Source organism: Mytilus edulis, chromosome 12, assembly GCF_963676685.1.
Source record: "Mytilus edulis chromosome 12, xbMytEdul2.2, whole genome shotgun sequence".
NCBI classification, from domain to species: Eukaryota; Metazoa; Mollusca; class Bivalvia; order Mytilida; family Mytilidae; genus Mytilus; species Mytilus edulis.
Window position 1 is genome coordinate 12,106,689 of NC_092355.1, and position 18,094 is coordinate 12,124,782.

General features: G+C 31.4%; 1 protein-coding gene across 1 annotated transcript in view; it reads right to left on the reverse strand.

The window, feature by feature from the left end:
- The window catches only part of LOC139497170 (uncharacterized), a 545,683-nt gene that overhangs the window by 217,656 nt on the left and 309,933 nt on the right, over positions 1 to 18,094 (reverse strand). The window lies entirely within an intron of this gene.

Genomic DNA, 18,094 nt, shown 5'->3' on the forward strand with positions numbered 1-18,094 from the left:
CAAATACAATGAAAGTCCCAACTATGTATTGGCTTCCGAAGCTACACAAAACCCCTTACAAATATAGATTTATTTCGTCTTCAAGACATTGTTCAACTACTAAATTGTCTATTCTTCTTACCAGCACATTTGGTACAATTAAAAACCTGATAATAAATTGTTCAAATAAGGCCTTCGAAAATAGTGGAATAAATTACTTTTGGAGTGTCAAGAACTCGTTGGAAGTACTTGATAAATTGCATGCTTATATTGGTGATTTTGAATCTGTTCAAAGTTTTGATTTTTCTACCCTGTATACCACATTGCCTCACATTCTCATTAAGAAAAAATTCACACACCTAATTAAATGGGCATTCAAAAAATCAGAATGTGAATATATATGTTCAAACTCTTTTAGGTCATTTTTTAGTAGCAATAAACAAAAAAAACTATGTTAATTGGACATGCTTTGATACTATATATGCCCTTGAATTTTTACTAGATAACATTTTTGTTCGCTTTGGGGATTCCGTATATCGTCAGATTATCGGAATTCCAATGGGGACTAACTGTGCACCACTTATTGCGGACCTGTTTTTGTATTGTTATGAGTTAAAATTTATGACAAAAATAAGCAAAGACCAATCGAAACAACATCTGATAAACAAATTTAATAATACTTTTAGATATTTGGATGATATTTTGGCTCTCAATAATGACGACTTCAGTATGTATATTAATGAAATTTATCCTGTTGAACTTACTTTAAATAAAGCTAATACTAACAATGACCACTGCCCTTTTCTCGATCTTGATATCTATATCACTAATGGAAAGCTGAATACTAAAATTTATGATAAAAGGGATGATTTTTCATTTCCTATCGTTAATTATCCGTTTTTAGATGGTGACGTTCCCTTGTCACCATCTTACGGTGTTTATATATCTCAACTTGTACGATTCGCTCGTGTATGTAACAATGTTTTAGATTTGAACGAGAGAAATTTATGTATTACTGAAAAATTATTACACCAGGGTTTTCGATATCACAAACTAGTCAAAACATTTACTAAATTTTATCATCGGTATAAAGACATTATTCGTAAATATAGCTCAACATGCAGACTTTTAATACGTTCAGGTATTTCACATCCAATTTTTTATGGTAATATTCTTTATAAAGCACAAAGGTGTCAGTATTCACCTCAGAAACTTACAAAACCTTTGAATAGACTTATTAAGAAGGGATATAATTACGAAACTGTTATCAAGTCATTAAAGATTGCATATTTTGGCGTTAATATTGAGTCATTGATAAGGTCTTTGCATCGGAACTAAACACATTTATTCTAAAAACAGTTGTTGGCATGACACGGGTTATGTTCTTCTCATATATGTTATGATGGTATGATACTAAACCCCTAACGGGAAGGATTGTGCCTGATGTTCATATGATGAAATCATAATCTTTCAGTCAGTTTAGTTGAAGTCTGGAGCTGGCATGTCAGTTAACTGCTAGTAGTCTGTTGTTATTTATGTATTATTGTCATTTTGTTTATTTTCTTTGGTTACATCTTCTGACATCAGACTCGGATTTCTCTTGAACTGAATTTTAATGTGCGTATTGTTATGCGTTTACTTTACTACATTGGTTAGAGGTATAGGGGGAGGGTTGAGATCTCACAAACATGTTTAACCCCGCCGCATTTTTGCGTCTGTCCCAAGTCAGGAGCCTCTTGCCTTTGTTAGTCTTGTATTATTTTAATTTTAGTTTCTTGTGTACAATTTGGAAATTAGTATGGCGTTCATTATCACTGGACTAGTATATATTTGTTTAGGGGCCAGCTGAAGGACGCCTCCGGGTGCGGGAATTTCTCGCTACATTGAAGACCTGTTGGTGACCCTCTGCTGTTGTTTTTTATTTGGGCGGGTTGTTGTCTCCTTGACACATTCCCCATTTCCATTCTCAATTTTAAAAACGAGAAGAGAAACACGTATGAACCACATCAATAAACATCAACTACTGAACATCGCAGCACTTGAGAATGAATGCCATGTCTTTGTAATTAGTATATAAGTTTTTTTAACTAAAGTTTCACGAATGTCATTACGAATAAGAATAGTAATTAAACATACCAGGGTTATAATTAAGTACGCCAGACGCGCGTTTCGTCTACACAAGACTCACCAGTGACGCTCATATCAAAATAATTATAAAGCCAAACACGTACAAAGTTAAAGAGCATTTAGGACCCAAAATTCCAAAAAGTTGTGCCAAATATGGTTAAGACAATCAATTCCTGGGGAAAAAATCCTTAGTTTTTCGAAAAATTCAAAGTTTTGTGACAGGATTTAAAAAAAAATGATCATATAATCGATATTCATGTCAATATTGAAGTGCTGACTACTGGGTTGGTGATACTCTCGTGGACGAAACGTCCAACAGCAAGCATCGAACCAGAGATGTAAATGGTTATCAAAGGTATCAGGATTATAATCCAGTACGCTAGACACGCGTTTTGTCTACATAAGACTCATCAGTGACGCTCAGATCAAAATAGTTATAATATAAAGACAAACAAGTACAAAGCTGAAGAGCATTGAAGACCAAAAATTCAAAAAAGTTGTGCCAATAAACCGTTAAACACGGCTCTCGTTTAGGTTAATTTTTATTCAGTATTTCTATATAGTATGTCTTTGACTTTTTTTAACGTTTTTCGTTTTGTTGTTTGTTTGGTTTGTTAGTTTTTCTTTTGTAATCAAGTAAACATTGATTGTTATCTGATGTATTTTCATAATCTTTTCATAAAGAGAAAGGAAATGAAATGAATGGTTCATGTTGTTATGACTAAAAAGTAAAATCTCAAAGATGCTGAACTCAGAAGAAAATTCAAAACGGAAAGTCGATAATAAAATGGCAAAATCAAAAGCTCAAACAGAGCAAACGCTTGGATAACAAATGTCATATAACCGACTGAATATAACCAAACAATTTGTTGTTGTAACACAAAATGAGATAAAAAATACTGGAGGAACTCTTTAAACTAACTGAGTCGTGTTAGACTCTCGATAAGTCTAGTAAGACACCACACCAACAAATAAACCAAGGCACATATACAAGGCAAACAACTACGAAACTGGAACAAACGTTTTTGTTTCATTTGTACTAACTGATCAAATTCAATCTGAACTGTCTGTCCAAAACAGTTCCTTTTATAGTTCTACAAACGGGACTTTAATTAAAGAAGAAATTTTGCTTGCTTCTACCTTTAAAAGGTACTATATTTTAAAAAGCCAACATTGTCATATAAGTATATAATAAACAGTGGTCATTAATTTTGCTTCCATGGCTATGCATCGAAGTTCATTTAATACAAAACTGTAAGTGTCAATCAACTAATCACTACACAATGACGACCTGCCAAAGTACGTACGAATGTCATGAACATGTACTTACTCACGTCGTAGAATATAAGATTTTCCGCAAGTTTAACTTTTATACTTATTCTAAAATTACTGTCCATTTATATATAAAGATTAATTTGAAGTTATTAAATAAGCAGTGTATAGTTTTACAGTCGATGAAAAACTGACAACGGTACCTGTATGGCAATGCTAAAATCAAATTCGAAAAACACTACAAAGACCACTAACTGCTCTACATAGGTCACCCATCGTGTGTTGCTGATAAAATGAGAAAGCCCAGTGAAATGTCTTATACGATAATTTCACAATCGAGAAAAAAGTAGAGTACTTACGACATTTGGAAATATTTGCAACCATATGTGACACTTATATTCACACAGTTAAATTACTCGTAAATCGTCCGGCAAAAGAAAACACGAAGTAATGTATAATAATAATCATTCTAAAGTAAAACTAGGATTTATCAAATACTTTTAGAAAAGAAAAACAACGTGTTTATATGTATATGTGTGTTTGATGATTTACATTTATCATATGTTTAGTAGTAAATACAGTAATTTTGCATATGTGATAAATAGCCTGCTGTTTAATCCATATCGCGCAACTTTGATGCGCACCCTTTATCGCATACCCTTTATCACACCCTACCCTTTATCGCATACCCTTTATCACACCCCTACCCTTTATCGCATACCCTTTATCACACCCCTACTTTTTTTTTTTTTTCTTTTTTACATAAAGTCAGTTTTGGTTTTTTTGAATGACGTCATTGTTTGGTATGTGACGTCACGAACGTCGAGTTTTCATATTGTATGTGACGTCACGAACGTCAAGTTTTCATATTGTATGTGACGTCACGAACGTCAAGTTTTCATATTTTTTGACACACTAAATGCAACTATGAAAAATAAAAAACACACAAATTGAATACAATAATTATCAATAATAAACAAAATATTTTTAAAACAACAGCACGCAAATTGTAACGTAACCCAGGTGCTTCGGATAAGTAATTGAGAAGTTCTTTTAAGGCCTTTGAAACAAGACAAAAGTAGAACTGAAGGTAACCCAGTGCTATGGATCAGAAAACAGTTCATATAATATAATACTCTTCTGTTGAAATATATGATAAAGTGTATAATACATGGCAAAATCCGTATCATATGCCGTATCACCCTCGACCAATATCATCCCTCGGGCCTAAAGGCCCTTGGGCTGATATTGGTGTCTCGGGATGATACGACATATGATACGGATTTTGCCATGTATTATTCTCTATATAATGCTTTAAATAATCTTAATATATCTGTGAAAAAGGTACATGCTTTAAGACGAAAATCATAAAAGTTGTCTTATTTTCGTTTTTTTAAGTATAACATGTATAAGGAGTGTAGAAAAAAATTTCTTCTTTACTTTTACTTTTATTGATTATCATTGTTTTTCAAATTAAAATAGATAACTTCTGACACAGAAAAAAAAACAAACAATATCTTTGCACATGTATCTTTGTGTATGCAACTTTCCATTATTGGACATGTATGATACTAATTCTTCCCGCAGAACTGATAAATGTATTTTAAAACTTTGCTGAATGAAACATATACTTTTGTTTGAAACACGTTATTTAAAACAAAAAGTATCTTTAAGTACCACATTTTCATTATTTATTACAAACTCATAAAATGCAAATAAATCTTCCGTGTTTTTATTGTTTAATTTGAAGAGGTCATTTAATTTTTTTAATTTGGATTGAAGAACTTTTAACACCATGTAAACATGTACACAAAAATATTCATGACGTAGAAGTTTAGTTTACTCGTATTATATTCTTAAAAATAAATATAAACGTCAAGTTTGAAATAAATATAAATTCCACCTGCGCTAACATGCTAACTCGTATTTATTATAGCTTATAACTATGGATGAAATAACGAGAAAAGTAAATGTAACAGACCTCTGATTTTGTAGATTTTTACATCGTGTCATAATGGTACAGTTTGTAGCTGAATATATGTTGGCCTTACTCATTTTTGAATGTCATACCTTGATCTTTATTTTCTAATGTCTGGGTCGATATGCACAATAAATGTTAGGTATTATAAGTAAAGAGATTTTAAAAGTTCAATACAGACTAACAAAAATAATCTTTAGTCTGTCATTTAGTTTCAAGATATATCCAGTACAGTACTTCCTGCACTGCTCAAACAATTCGACTACGATAAATTTAGACATGTTATGTTTCGTGAAAAATTATATTCACAACTATTTTATTTAAGGTGGTGCCTAACACTACAGGGAGATAACTCTGTAAAATCAGCTTAACGTTTTAATTACGTTGTGTTGTAAAGGGAATACCAATCTTCTCAATGATCAAAATTGGTGTTTGTCAAACTACTATATAACCAGTGTAATTTTCCTGACAAAACGGTTGGTTCAAAATTTTAGAAATTTTTATATTTTTGTTAAACTGTCAAAGTAAATACTTTGTCAAAATTTTATGAAAATAAAACGAGCCAAATTTATTTTAGTGAAAGTGTTGGGTACCACCTTAAAGGTCAAAAGAAAGGTCTGTGCGGCATATTATTATATGCCCTGAACTTCTAAGAGTTCAAACTTATACTTAAAATTTATACTACATTTACCTCCAGGGTTCATGTATGGAAACCAATGCATTAACAAATTAACATATCTATGGATATCATATATATCCCCTAAAAAGGCTGGGCCTGTAAAACAACTGTATTTACAAAGTGCAACCTGTCACCTTATGACAAAGTAAAAATATAACCAGTAAAGCAATGTTTATCCTCCCGATTTTTCTGAAATATGAATACTTTTTAATAGTTAAATTTGTCAACGTTAGTTAACAAGCGTTATAAGTAACCTATATTTGCAAATATTAATGTCAGTTGGTTCCTGGCAGATATATATATGTCGCATTGGCAATCATACCACACCTCTTTACAATTTCGATATCGATGAAGTCGAAGGAACTAAATCACGTAAATGTTTACAATCTGTCTGTCAGTCTGTCTGTCTGTTTATCTGTATGTCCTTCCATTATTCAGGAAAACGAGTTTTCAAATAGTTTTTTATTCGTGCTTACGGATATTGATAAGATATTTGGTGGATTGTTTTATCATGAAAAATTACAGATCAAATTGGAATTTTGCTCCGATCTGAAGGTTTTGTGCAAGGTTATGGTCTTTTAGTCTTGCGGATACAAGAATAATTGATCCCTTTATGGTTATAGCATGACACTTGGCGTAGTGAAAGATTAAAGGGTATAAACACAATTAGGATAAGAAGCCACGCAAAAACATCCGATATCCAAAATGACTGCCTAATTCAACATGTCTAACCATAGGCACTAAGAATGTAGCATGAAGTCTACCAATATGGAAGAGTTTAGTATATATATCGCAAATTTGAGGAAATACATTGAAGATGTTTCAATAATTAGTTTTGCAAATTTATAAATTCATAACTAATCAAAATGGCGTCCAAATTAAAAAAAGCACCGTCAAAAATGTCAAAATATGATGGTTTGATATATACTATACATTATTAATATGGTATAGAGATTAGGCAAATGAGTAGGTTTGGTAAGACCCATTTTGTAGCCAAAAAATATAGCAGTTTTACAAAATTGTTAAATGTAATCTTTTAGCTATTTACTGGAAAGTAGAATGCTTCTGCTACTTAAATAGTTGCTGTTTTTTACAATACAATGCACATATATCGGGTACTAGAATCATTCGGTCACGCTAAATTACTGAAAGCTTCACAATTTTAGCATTTTAGATAAATTTTAGACGATTTCCGTCTTAAATGAAAGTGGCCGCATTCGTGTTCATTCATAATACTGAATTGTAAGTTGTATATGATGATAATACATAACATATATAAAAGTTGAGGATGAACACGGATGAGGCCACTTTCATTTTTGACAAAAAACATCTGAAAAGTGACGTTTTTTTGGCATATTTGATAGAATTTCTATATGTAACTTGAATCCGAGCGTTTTTAATAGCTCAATCAGTTAGTGGGGTTCGTGTTGTTTATTCTTTAGTTTTCTATGTTGTGTCATGTGTACTATTGTTTGTCTGTTTGTCTTTTTCATTTTTAGCCATGGCGTTGTCAGTTTGTTTTAGATTTATGAATTTGACTGTCCCTTTGGTATCTTTCGTCCCTCTTTTAAAATCTTTCACATTTACTAATTGAATCAATTGAAAGAGACAATTGTGTTTAAAAAGTGTCAAAAATCATTCGTTAGATGAACCTAAAACTTGAGGAAAAAATTAGCCTTACCGGACCTACTCCTTTGTGAAACTGATGATGAGATGCAGACATTGGCTTATAGTTTTTTTAATTATACCAGGGGACAACGATTTCAATATGTTTTCCAAATGGCGTCAAAAATTGAAAGAAAAATTTGGTAAACAATGTTACAAATTGATGTTTTCTTGTAATAATGAGGTATAATAAAATTAACGGTACCAAGTATACAAGATAATGAAACATTTATAAGGGTACAGATACAAATCAACATACGTTTCTCGTTTTTCGCTATTTATAGATAAGACCGTTGGTTCTCCCGTTTGAATCGTTTTACACTAGTAATTGTTTAGGCTACTATAGCTTTCTGTTTGGTATGAGTCAAAGCTCCGTGCTGAAGGCCGTACCTTGACACCTTTAATGGTTTACTTTTATAAATTGTTACTTGGATGGAGAGTTGTCTCATTGACTCTAATACCACATCTTCATATATCTATAGTATTTCTTTGTAAGAGGAGGCATAAACTATGAAATGAAAATGGCCGATACAATTCAAAATGGTGTATCTTACATGGTCTTACTTTACACTGGTAGAGTGAATATCTTTTTTCAATTGCACTTTCATCTGATCCATCGTAGAAATATTGTTTTGCAGGTGGTAGAGTTTTAAAGAGTAATAACTTGTTCATCTTGATCGTTATACGTTCAATTGACAACGCGTAAGCTTGCAGGGTCAAACACAATGATTAGAAATGAGGAGATACTTTGACTTTTCTATACACCGCTTTTCGAATTCTGGGACTACCTCATCATTATTCAAATAATATATGTCCTGTCGGTAAGCATTGGATAATAACGGTAAACTGTACCTTTTATAACTTTGTGTCTTTGTAACATAAGACGCCTTCAGGAATAATGTTTACTCACCATACATCCAAGACCAGTTCAATTGTATTAGTTTTACTCACTGTGAAAAGTGGTTTGACAAAAGCAACCCAATTAGATTTCTAACAGAGCTACAAATAAGTTCAATAACTGTATCAATGCAACATATTTTATTTGGTCGTTAAACAGTTATAAAAGGGAACTCATTGCTGGAAGTGTATTCCCTTCTGGCAACGATGAAGCATGATAGGCGGACAAGGAATGTTCATCCCAATGCCGACTAGCATCATTGACCATCGTAGTAGAAATTCCTAACACTCGGTTGTAGGAAACATATATACATTGTTCTCCATCAATGAAGTAAATGTCTACTTGTGTCTTATTGTGGATCATGATACCTTAATAATCACAAAAAGGGGGTTTCTGGTCTTTCATGTGAGTGTTAGTTTGTTTTTGTAAACAATACGTTAGAGACTGTGGTATTGATAATTTCGAAAGGACGACCATGTGAATGTTCCCGAATGTAGAAGAATAGTTATCAAAAGTACCAGGATTATAATTTTATACGCCGACGCGCGTTTCGTCTACATAAGACTCATCAGTGTCGCTCAGATCAAAATAGTAAAAAGCCAAATAAATACAAGGTTGAAGAGCATTTAGGATAAAAAATTCCTAAAAGTTGTGCCAAATATGGCTACGGTAATCTACTCAAAGTTTTGTAAACAGAAAAATTATAAAAATGACCGTATAATTGATATTCATGTCAGCACCGAAGTGCTGACTACTGGGCTGGTGATACCCTCGGGGAAGAAACCAGACTAAATAATACTGACCAAAAGAGAGCAATGACTCCGGTACAGAAGCTTCTACTTATGGATTAATTTTAGATGGTTTCATGTTTAAAGCTTTTCATTAGAATTATAACTTAAACTGTGCACTGTTTCATATAAAGATGTCAATTATACCAATATATTGTATTAATCCTCTCAATTATTGGCTGATATTTTGAATTTGGTGGCTTTTATGGAACTTTTAATGTGGCTCCATATCTATAAATATTTCGTAGCGTCATAACTAGTACTGGGGAAATTTTCGTGGTGTTATCATACAGTGATCAATCAAACCAAAATATAGGATTAAGTCTCTTGATTATTTGAGTCCATTTTTAACTTGGCGGCCTTAATGGAATTTTTGTAGATAGCGTTCTAACCAAAAATGGTATACAACATCATAACTTTCACAGTACCAATTTTCGTGCTTTTACCATAAAGATCCAATCATGCCAATATATTACTCAACCTCTGAACTATTTACGACAAGTTTAAATTTGGCGGCCATTGTGGATTTTTTTAGACAGCTCTCTATCCAAAATTTTTTATAAGCATTAAAAATAATGCTGTGCAAAGTAACTTGCTTTTACCATATACTTTATTAAATAATCAATCAATCTTTCATGAATCAATCAACATTTTAAACAGGTTGTGTTGCAACATTTTCGAATGCTTTATAACTATGAAAGTAAGTTAATCTTTAATTGTTTTTTTTTTAAATACAAATGATATCAATAATGCAGGGGAAAGGCATTTTATGTATATTATGTTATAAAGATGTTGGTCTATCATATGATTGAATTAATATTTTTAATATCTTTTTATCATTTATCATCAATATTGTACGAAAAAAGTGTCTTATATCTCTTTTTTGTTAATTTTTGTTAATTTATCATATTTTATTGAAATCTGTACATTTTTTAGTTTAAAAACACCAAGTACCGGTACCTTATCTCGGCCTAGTTAACATTAGTAAATAACATATATGTGCTGTGCAGCTGTTAGTTTTTGTTAGTATTATACATACAATTTTCCATATTTGAAAAAAACATATACCATATCAGTAATATCAAAAAATGAAGTTTACCATTAAGATAATCAAACATAATTATCTAATACAACAAATGCACAGATTATGAAAAATATATAATGTGAGTAGTTGAAGTCAATTTACGTATTTCAACTATGGCCTCAATTCTGGCTTAGATGATATTATCTGTAATGATTCCATAAACCATCACATATGTTCCACCTTGTTAGTGTTGGTGCATATCTCAACACAATACATTATCGCTTCGTCATATTTCACAGCTTTTATTTTCCTTGATTTTAGTATGGCATATTTTGTAATTATTTTGAACCCAAAATCTAACTACTTATACTATATTATGATTATCTTATTTTATCTGTTTTCTTATTTTGTCATGATTATGGTATAAACGTTGATTGAATCACACTGTTGTATATTATAATATTTAATTTTGGATGTAACGCGTGTTCTGATTGGCTGACGTAATTTTGTTATCAGCCCATAGACATAATTTAGTCATGTGACCGTGACGTCATCAACGTTTTTCGTGGTTTTCTACGGTTTAAAATGGAATTTAGAATTAAATTATAAAAAATAACAAAATTTTTTCTGTCTATTCGAAATGACATAAAAAAATGTGGTACACACTGTTAAATAACCCGCTACGCGCGTTATTCAGTGTGCACCAAATTTTTTATGTTATTTCTTTATAGACAGAAAAATATTAGTCATTCCTTAAATATGTTAACAAATAAAACATTCAATGAATAAAATGCATTTACTTAAAATTAATAAGCAATATTTATAAAGTCATATTTAATTTATAATTTATAATTTCAGGGAGCGCAGAGAACGAGAGTGAGTATTGATTTATGTATACAATTTATTTGCTGTAATTCATCATTTGTCTGTAACTCAAATTTATGTAGAAGATAATTGTTTTTATAAGTGCATTTTTCTACAGTAAATGTTTTTCAACATTAAGTTCATTCAACCTTAGTTGAAAAGTCAATACTTGGATAAATCAACAGTGATGTCTTCATAACGTTTAATTTTCACGAATATTGTTAACTATGATCTGCTATAGTAATGATTGTTCATATGACACTGCTATCAATCAAACTAAGTTATACACAAACAATATGAAAACAAATGCGTTAATCCGACTTCAAGGTATACAGTAGACGTAATAAACAATCAAGAATTGCTATACATTCAAAAGGTAAGTCATCAATTTATATCATAAGCTTTATATTAAGAAAAAACTAGAAAGTCATTCGACACTCTATTTTTTTTCCTTCATGTGTTATTACAACTTTGTTGTACTTTGAGTATTAATTTTACTACAGCTTTTCTACCGGTAAGTAACGATACAATCTGCACGAAATTCTTTCCGACATCTTATGTTATTTGTAAATAAGACACGTTATGCATGAGTACTGGTACATTAATTGATCGGTGTGATATAGATTAATTCTAGAAAGCAAAATACTTTATAATTATAGCTATTATCAAATTATAGCAACACAATTATGAATGTATGGTGTAAAAGGACTATATCACACAATGTATATGACTTAAAAGTATCGAGTATAATTAAATGAGAGATATTTAAGTTATCAACATAATGGTGTTCTTTTACACAATGTTAATGTTAATTATGAATAAATTCATCTTTAGGTTCCGACCTTCCTTTAGGGGATTATATATCTAATAATGATAATTAGCCAGTACGCCTGAAAGTTTAAATTCAACCATGTTAAGGCGGATGCGCTCGACTTCTATCTTAATTTTCAGATGAATCGGATAATCGGTTGTTAGGTTGCTGCCTCAGAATTGGTAATTTTGAGGAAATTTTGCTGTTTTTTTGTTATTATCTTGAATATTATTATAGATAGAGATAAACTGTAAACAGCAATAATGTACAGCAAAGTAAGAACTAAAAATAAGTCAGTATGACCAAAATAGTCAATTGACCCCCTAAGGAGTTATTGCTCTTCATAGTCAATTTTTAACAATTTTCTTAAAATTCTTAACATTTTCCACAGAAAGTACTGTTATAGATAGAGATAATTGTAAGCAGCAAGCATGTTTCGTAAAGTAAGATGAATCTGACATTTCGTTGTTGGGTTGCTACCCCTGAAATGGTAATTTTAAGGAAATTTTGCTGTTTTTGGTTATTATCTTGAATATTATTATAGATAGAGATAAACTGTAAACAGCAATAATGTTCAGCAAAGTAAGATCTACAAATAGGTCAACACGATCAAAATGGTCAGTTGACCACTTTAGGAGTTATTGCCCTTGAAATATCAAAAACAAAAAACAGAAAACGAAAGTGTTTTCATTTTTCGTTTTTGATTTCTTAAAAACCAAAACGAAAAACGAAAGTGTTTTCATTTTTCGTTTTTGATTTCTTAAAAACCTTAAAAACCAAAACGAAAAACGAAAGTGTTTTCATTTTTCGTTTTTGATTTCTTAAAAACCAAAACGAAAAACCAAAGTGTTTTCATTTTTCGTTTTTGATTTCTTAAAAACCAAATAAAAAACAAAAGTGTTTTCGTTTTTCGTTTTTGATTTCACAAACAATAAACGAAAAACAAAAGTATTTTCATTTTTCAATTTTGATTTCTCAAAAACTAAAATCGAAAAATGAAAGTGTTTTCATTTTTCATTTTTGATTTCACAAAAACAAAAAACGAAAAACGAAAGTGTATTTATGTTATCTTTCCAACACAGTTTAATTGTCATTCAAAAAATGACAATGTTTTCATTTGTCATTCATGTAAAGGTTGTTAAAGTATACATGCACAGCGGTTGTTAGATCAATACTACTTTAATCGAAGATAAGGCAGCAACTATTTGATTTTCTAGGGGGGGCTATGGTTTTTTTTTCTGGACAAATTTTTTTTTTCGCCTCTAGCGAAAAACAATATATTTTTTTCGAAAACAATTTTTTTCTTTCAATTTTAGCATTACATATAGTGGCAGCTGAGGGTGAAACAAACAATTTTTTTTTCTCAGAATCAAAAACAATTTTTTTTTTCTCCAAAAACTGGAAACAAACTTTTTTTTCCAAAAAAAAAATAGCCCCCCCCCCCCCCCCCCCCCCCGAAAATCAAATGGTTGCTGCCTAATGTCGACGGATGTCTTAGCAATCGGAACAATATGAGTGCGTGAACTTTATTACTTTTAGGGTTCGTGTAACACTTATCAATTCAAAGTTTTAAAAAGTTTTGAAATTTTAGATTTTTGGAATTTTGATCAAAGTTTTAAAATATCAAAATTTCAAGTTGTGTAAAAGTTTTGAAATTTTGAAATTTTGACCAAATTATTAAAATATTAAAATTCTAAATATCGTTTGTAAATTTGATAGTTTAGGAATTTGATCAAACTTTTAAAATACTAAACCTAACGTGCAATTTTGATTATTTCACTTTTTGAAAGTTTGATTTTTTTAATTTTTGATTAAAATATCAAAAATAGAAAAGGGGCGAAAAGAGGGGTACCTGTAAACACTGATGTAAACACGGCTCTGATAACAATCAGTCTTAGTTATAATAAATAGCACGAAATATATCAAATAATTTTAATTACAAAATAATGAATTGAAGAAGCCGGGTTTCTTTTATGAAACATAATAGACATCACATGGGATTACAGTATCCTGAAATTTTAAGGTTGTGCATTTACCAAAAAAATAAATAATTAAACCTATCTAAACCGGAATCAAATAAGTTGATTTAAATCTCTTATATAAGGTTAGCGTTTGACATAAATAATTCAGAGCTATTTGGTGTTCCCAGTGCCCAACATTTAGAAGTATCAGTGAAAACTGCCCAACTCGTAGTAAACCAAATAGTATTATTCGCCCGATGAAGGTAGATCCAGAAAAAGCGCTTCGGTCGCATGCAACTTTAAACGTTTTGTTTTCTTTTTTATCGATTGCATGACGATAATATATTGCCCTTGATGATTTATTTCAGCTCCAAGAAATGATACGGAAGGAATAAACTTACTTTTCTACATTGGCTAGAGGTATAGGCGGAGGGCTGAGATCTCACAAACATGTTTAACCCCGCCGCATTTTTGCGCCTATCCCAAGTCAGGAGCCTCTGGCCTTTGTTAGTCTTGTATTATTTTAATTTTAGTTTCTTGTGTAAATTTGGAAATTAGTATGGCGTTCATTATCACTGAACTAGTATATATTTGTTTAGGGGCCAGCTAAAGGACGCCTCTATTGCGGGAATTACTCGCTACATTGAAGACCTGTTGGTGACCTCCTACTGTTTTTTTTTTCTTTGGTCGGGTTTTTGTCTCTTTGACACATTCCCCATTTCCATTCTCAATTTTATTAATGCATAGCGTTGTGCCAGGCGTACTTCAGCTGGCCTCTAGACAAAAAAGTGCACTGGTTCAGTGATTATAGACGTCATACTAAGCTCCGAAATATAACAATGAACTAAAATTAAAATCATACAAGACTTAAAAGGACAGAGGCTCCTGAATTGGGACAGGCGCACAAATGCATCGGGGTTAAACATGTTTCGTGAGATCACAACCCTCCCCTATACCTCTAGCCAATAAAGAATGAAAAACACACAGTTATACGAACAGTAAAACGCACTTTAAAAGGAAATACATCTCCTATGTCAGAATAGGAAACAAAAGAAACTAATCAAAATGACAATGATAATTAATTAACAAAGGACTACTATATATAAGGCTAGCAGTTACTGCCATACGCCAGCTCAAGACCTAAATTAAACTAATTGAAAGGTTTTATATGTCTTCATTATGCACACTTCATCCCTGTTGCATTTATTGCTAATTTGTTCCGGAACATTCATGAAATATTTGTCACTGGCAACAAAAAATCGATAATTTAAAATAGGTGGTTTACATACAAATTACGAAGAAACGTAGGATTCAACTGCCTAGGACAAAGAAGCCCTTATAGATGGATTTTGATATGTTTTAACTTCACTTTGGCCAAAAACCTCTTCAATTGTTTCTGTTCTTATTATGCCCCACCTACGATAGTTGAGGGGCATTATGTTTTCTGGTCTGTGCGTCCGTTCGTCCGTTTGTTCGTCCGTCCGTTCGTCCGTCCGTCTGTCCGTCTGTTCGTTCGTCCGTCTGTTACACTTCAGGTTAAAGTTTTGGTCAAGGTAGTTTTTGATGAAGTTGAAGTCCAATCAACTTGAAACTTAGTATACATGTTCCCTTTGATAAGATCATTCTAATTTTAATGCCAAATAAGAGAATTTATTCCAATTTCACGGTCCAGTAAACATAGAAAATGATAGTGCGAGTGGGGCATCCGTGTACTGTGGACACATTCTTGTTTTTCTTGACTTTCAAATTTCAGTTTCAGCGTTCCGTAGGTAAATTTTTACTTAAAATTCAGCGTTTTACATTGTACTGGTTTTTCGAGAGCAACATCCGTGTATTGCCAAAAACGGAAAAATGCATCATGCAGCTGAGAGTGTGGCTTCTCTGTACACGCCCCATTCTGACTGGATGTACCTGTCTGTGTTCTTTTAGTTTGCTCAAAGTCAATTGTCGTACGATAACTTAAAAATGCTCAAATAACAAAATGCAAATACGGAACAATAATATTCCTAATACAAAAAGAATCCCTTTCCTTTTATTTACTATTCAAAAACAGTGGTTGATTTAGGACCATTAATGGAGCTACGTATATGATAACCAGTCCAAATGTTGTCTATAAGGGAGCAACCATTTAACTTTAAAAGATTACCATTTATCGCTGATATAAACTTTTGAAAAGAATTTACAATTCTTAAAATGCCGAAACCTACAAATGGATAGAAAAGCGCTTTATGTAGTACAGCGGCAACTATTACATAAAAATGAATGCTGAACATATTGTTTATGGTATACGTTTATATATATGATATGAATGATTTCTATTTTTACAAAACCATAAGCTATAAGTTGGATATAAACGTTTACTTTATTTGGCCTTTTTAATTTTATTTGATTTCATTTGCCTTTTTAACTTAATTTGATTCGAGCGTCACTGATAAGTCTTTTGTAGACGAAACGCGCGTCTGGCTCAAAAACCGGCAAAATTTATATATCCTGGTATCCTGGTATTCATCTATGATGAGTTAATGTAGATACCTGGTAACATTATTTTGGCTCCAATCTACTAATATTTGATCTTAGTACATGTACTCTTAATTTTAGCGTAAATAAGATATATATATATCAAAAACCTCCAACATTGTAGACTAGCACAACCTTATAATTGGGACACCATGCATTCAGTATTCCTACCGTACCCAAAAAAATATTAACTTAAATCATTGATACAAGGCAATATAATTATGATCGTCATACAACCGATGAAAATGAGAACATAACGTTAAAAGTTACGGCCAAAGCGTTTTTCTGGATCGACCTTCTAAGGGAACGCTGAAAGCTGAATATTTATGGCCAACAACTTACAAATCAAAAGAGATAAATCACCGTGTATTGAGCATTTTTATTGCGTAGAGTTCAGTAGAAAATATATATATACAAATGTACATGCTCAACCTAATCATACTATTTGACCTACTGTGAGTTGTTCAGTTTTTACTGTTACTCCTGTTTCTCCTAAAATATTGGTGCTAGAAAAACCAGCAAGTAAAATGGCCAATATCAGAGCCGTACGTCTGGTTTTGAAATGAATTCTCTTCTTTTGAGAAATATTTATTTTGTCATCCAATTTTTCACCGCTTACAACTGTTTGTCTGGTGTTTTATTTCATACATAAACTTTTAAGTATCAGTATCTTTTCAATTTGTATTGTTTCTTTCGTTCCGTTTTTGTTTCGTTTCGCTTTTTACAGATACCCCTCTTTTCCTCCCTTTTCTATTTTTGATATTTTAATCAAAAATTTAAAAAATCAAACTTTCAAAAAGTGAAATAATCAAAATTGCACGTAAGGTTTAGTATTTTAAAAGTTTGATCAAATTCCTAAACTATCAAATTTATAAACGATATTTAGAATTTTAATATTTTAATAATTTGGTTAAAATTTCAAAATTTCAAAACTTTTACACAATTTGAAATTTTGATATTTTAAAACTTTGATCAAAATTCCAAAAATCTAAAATTTCAAAACTTTTTAAAACTTTGAATTGATAAGTGTTTTAGGTTTAGAAAGGTCAATCCAAGATTATTAGAATTGATGACCAAGATCCATCTGCCAGTATTTTACGAACTACGAGGACGATAATGTATTTTGCTTGATCAAATTTTCAAAATTTCCGCAATTTCACAATTCAAACTGGGATATTAAATTGGTTTGTCATTAGGAGCCTATAAGGTATTAATTTTGCTTATTTGTGAAGACTATAAGGTGATATTAACTAGAGGTCGTTGATGGGGGATTATGGAATTGAGAATAGTGGACAAAAAAATATAAATAATAGAGACAATGGACCAAGAAATAAATAAAACGGCTAGAATAATGGTGTTAAAATGTAATGATAAGAGAATAATTGTCAAAAAGTATAAAGAATAAAGAAATATGGCATAAAATATCAAAGAATACAGAAATTAAGAACCCCGAATCAAGACCATCATACTAGTTGACTTAATGAACGTTAGTTTGTCTCTGGAAGATTGCTATTGGTTATCATACGGTTTC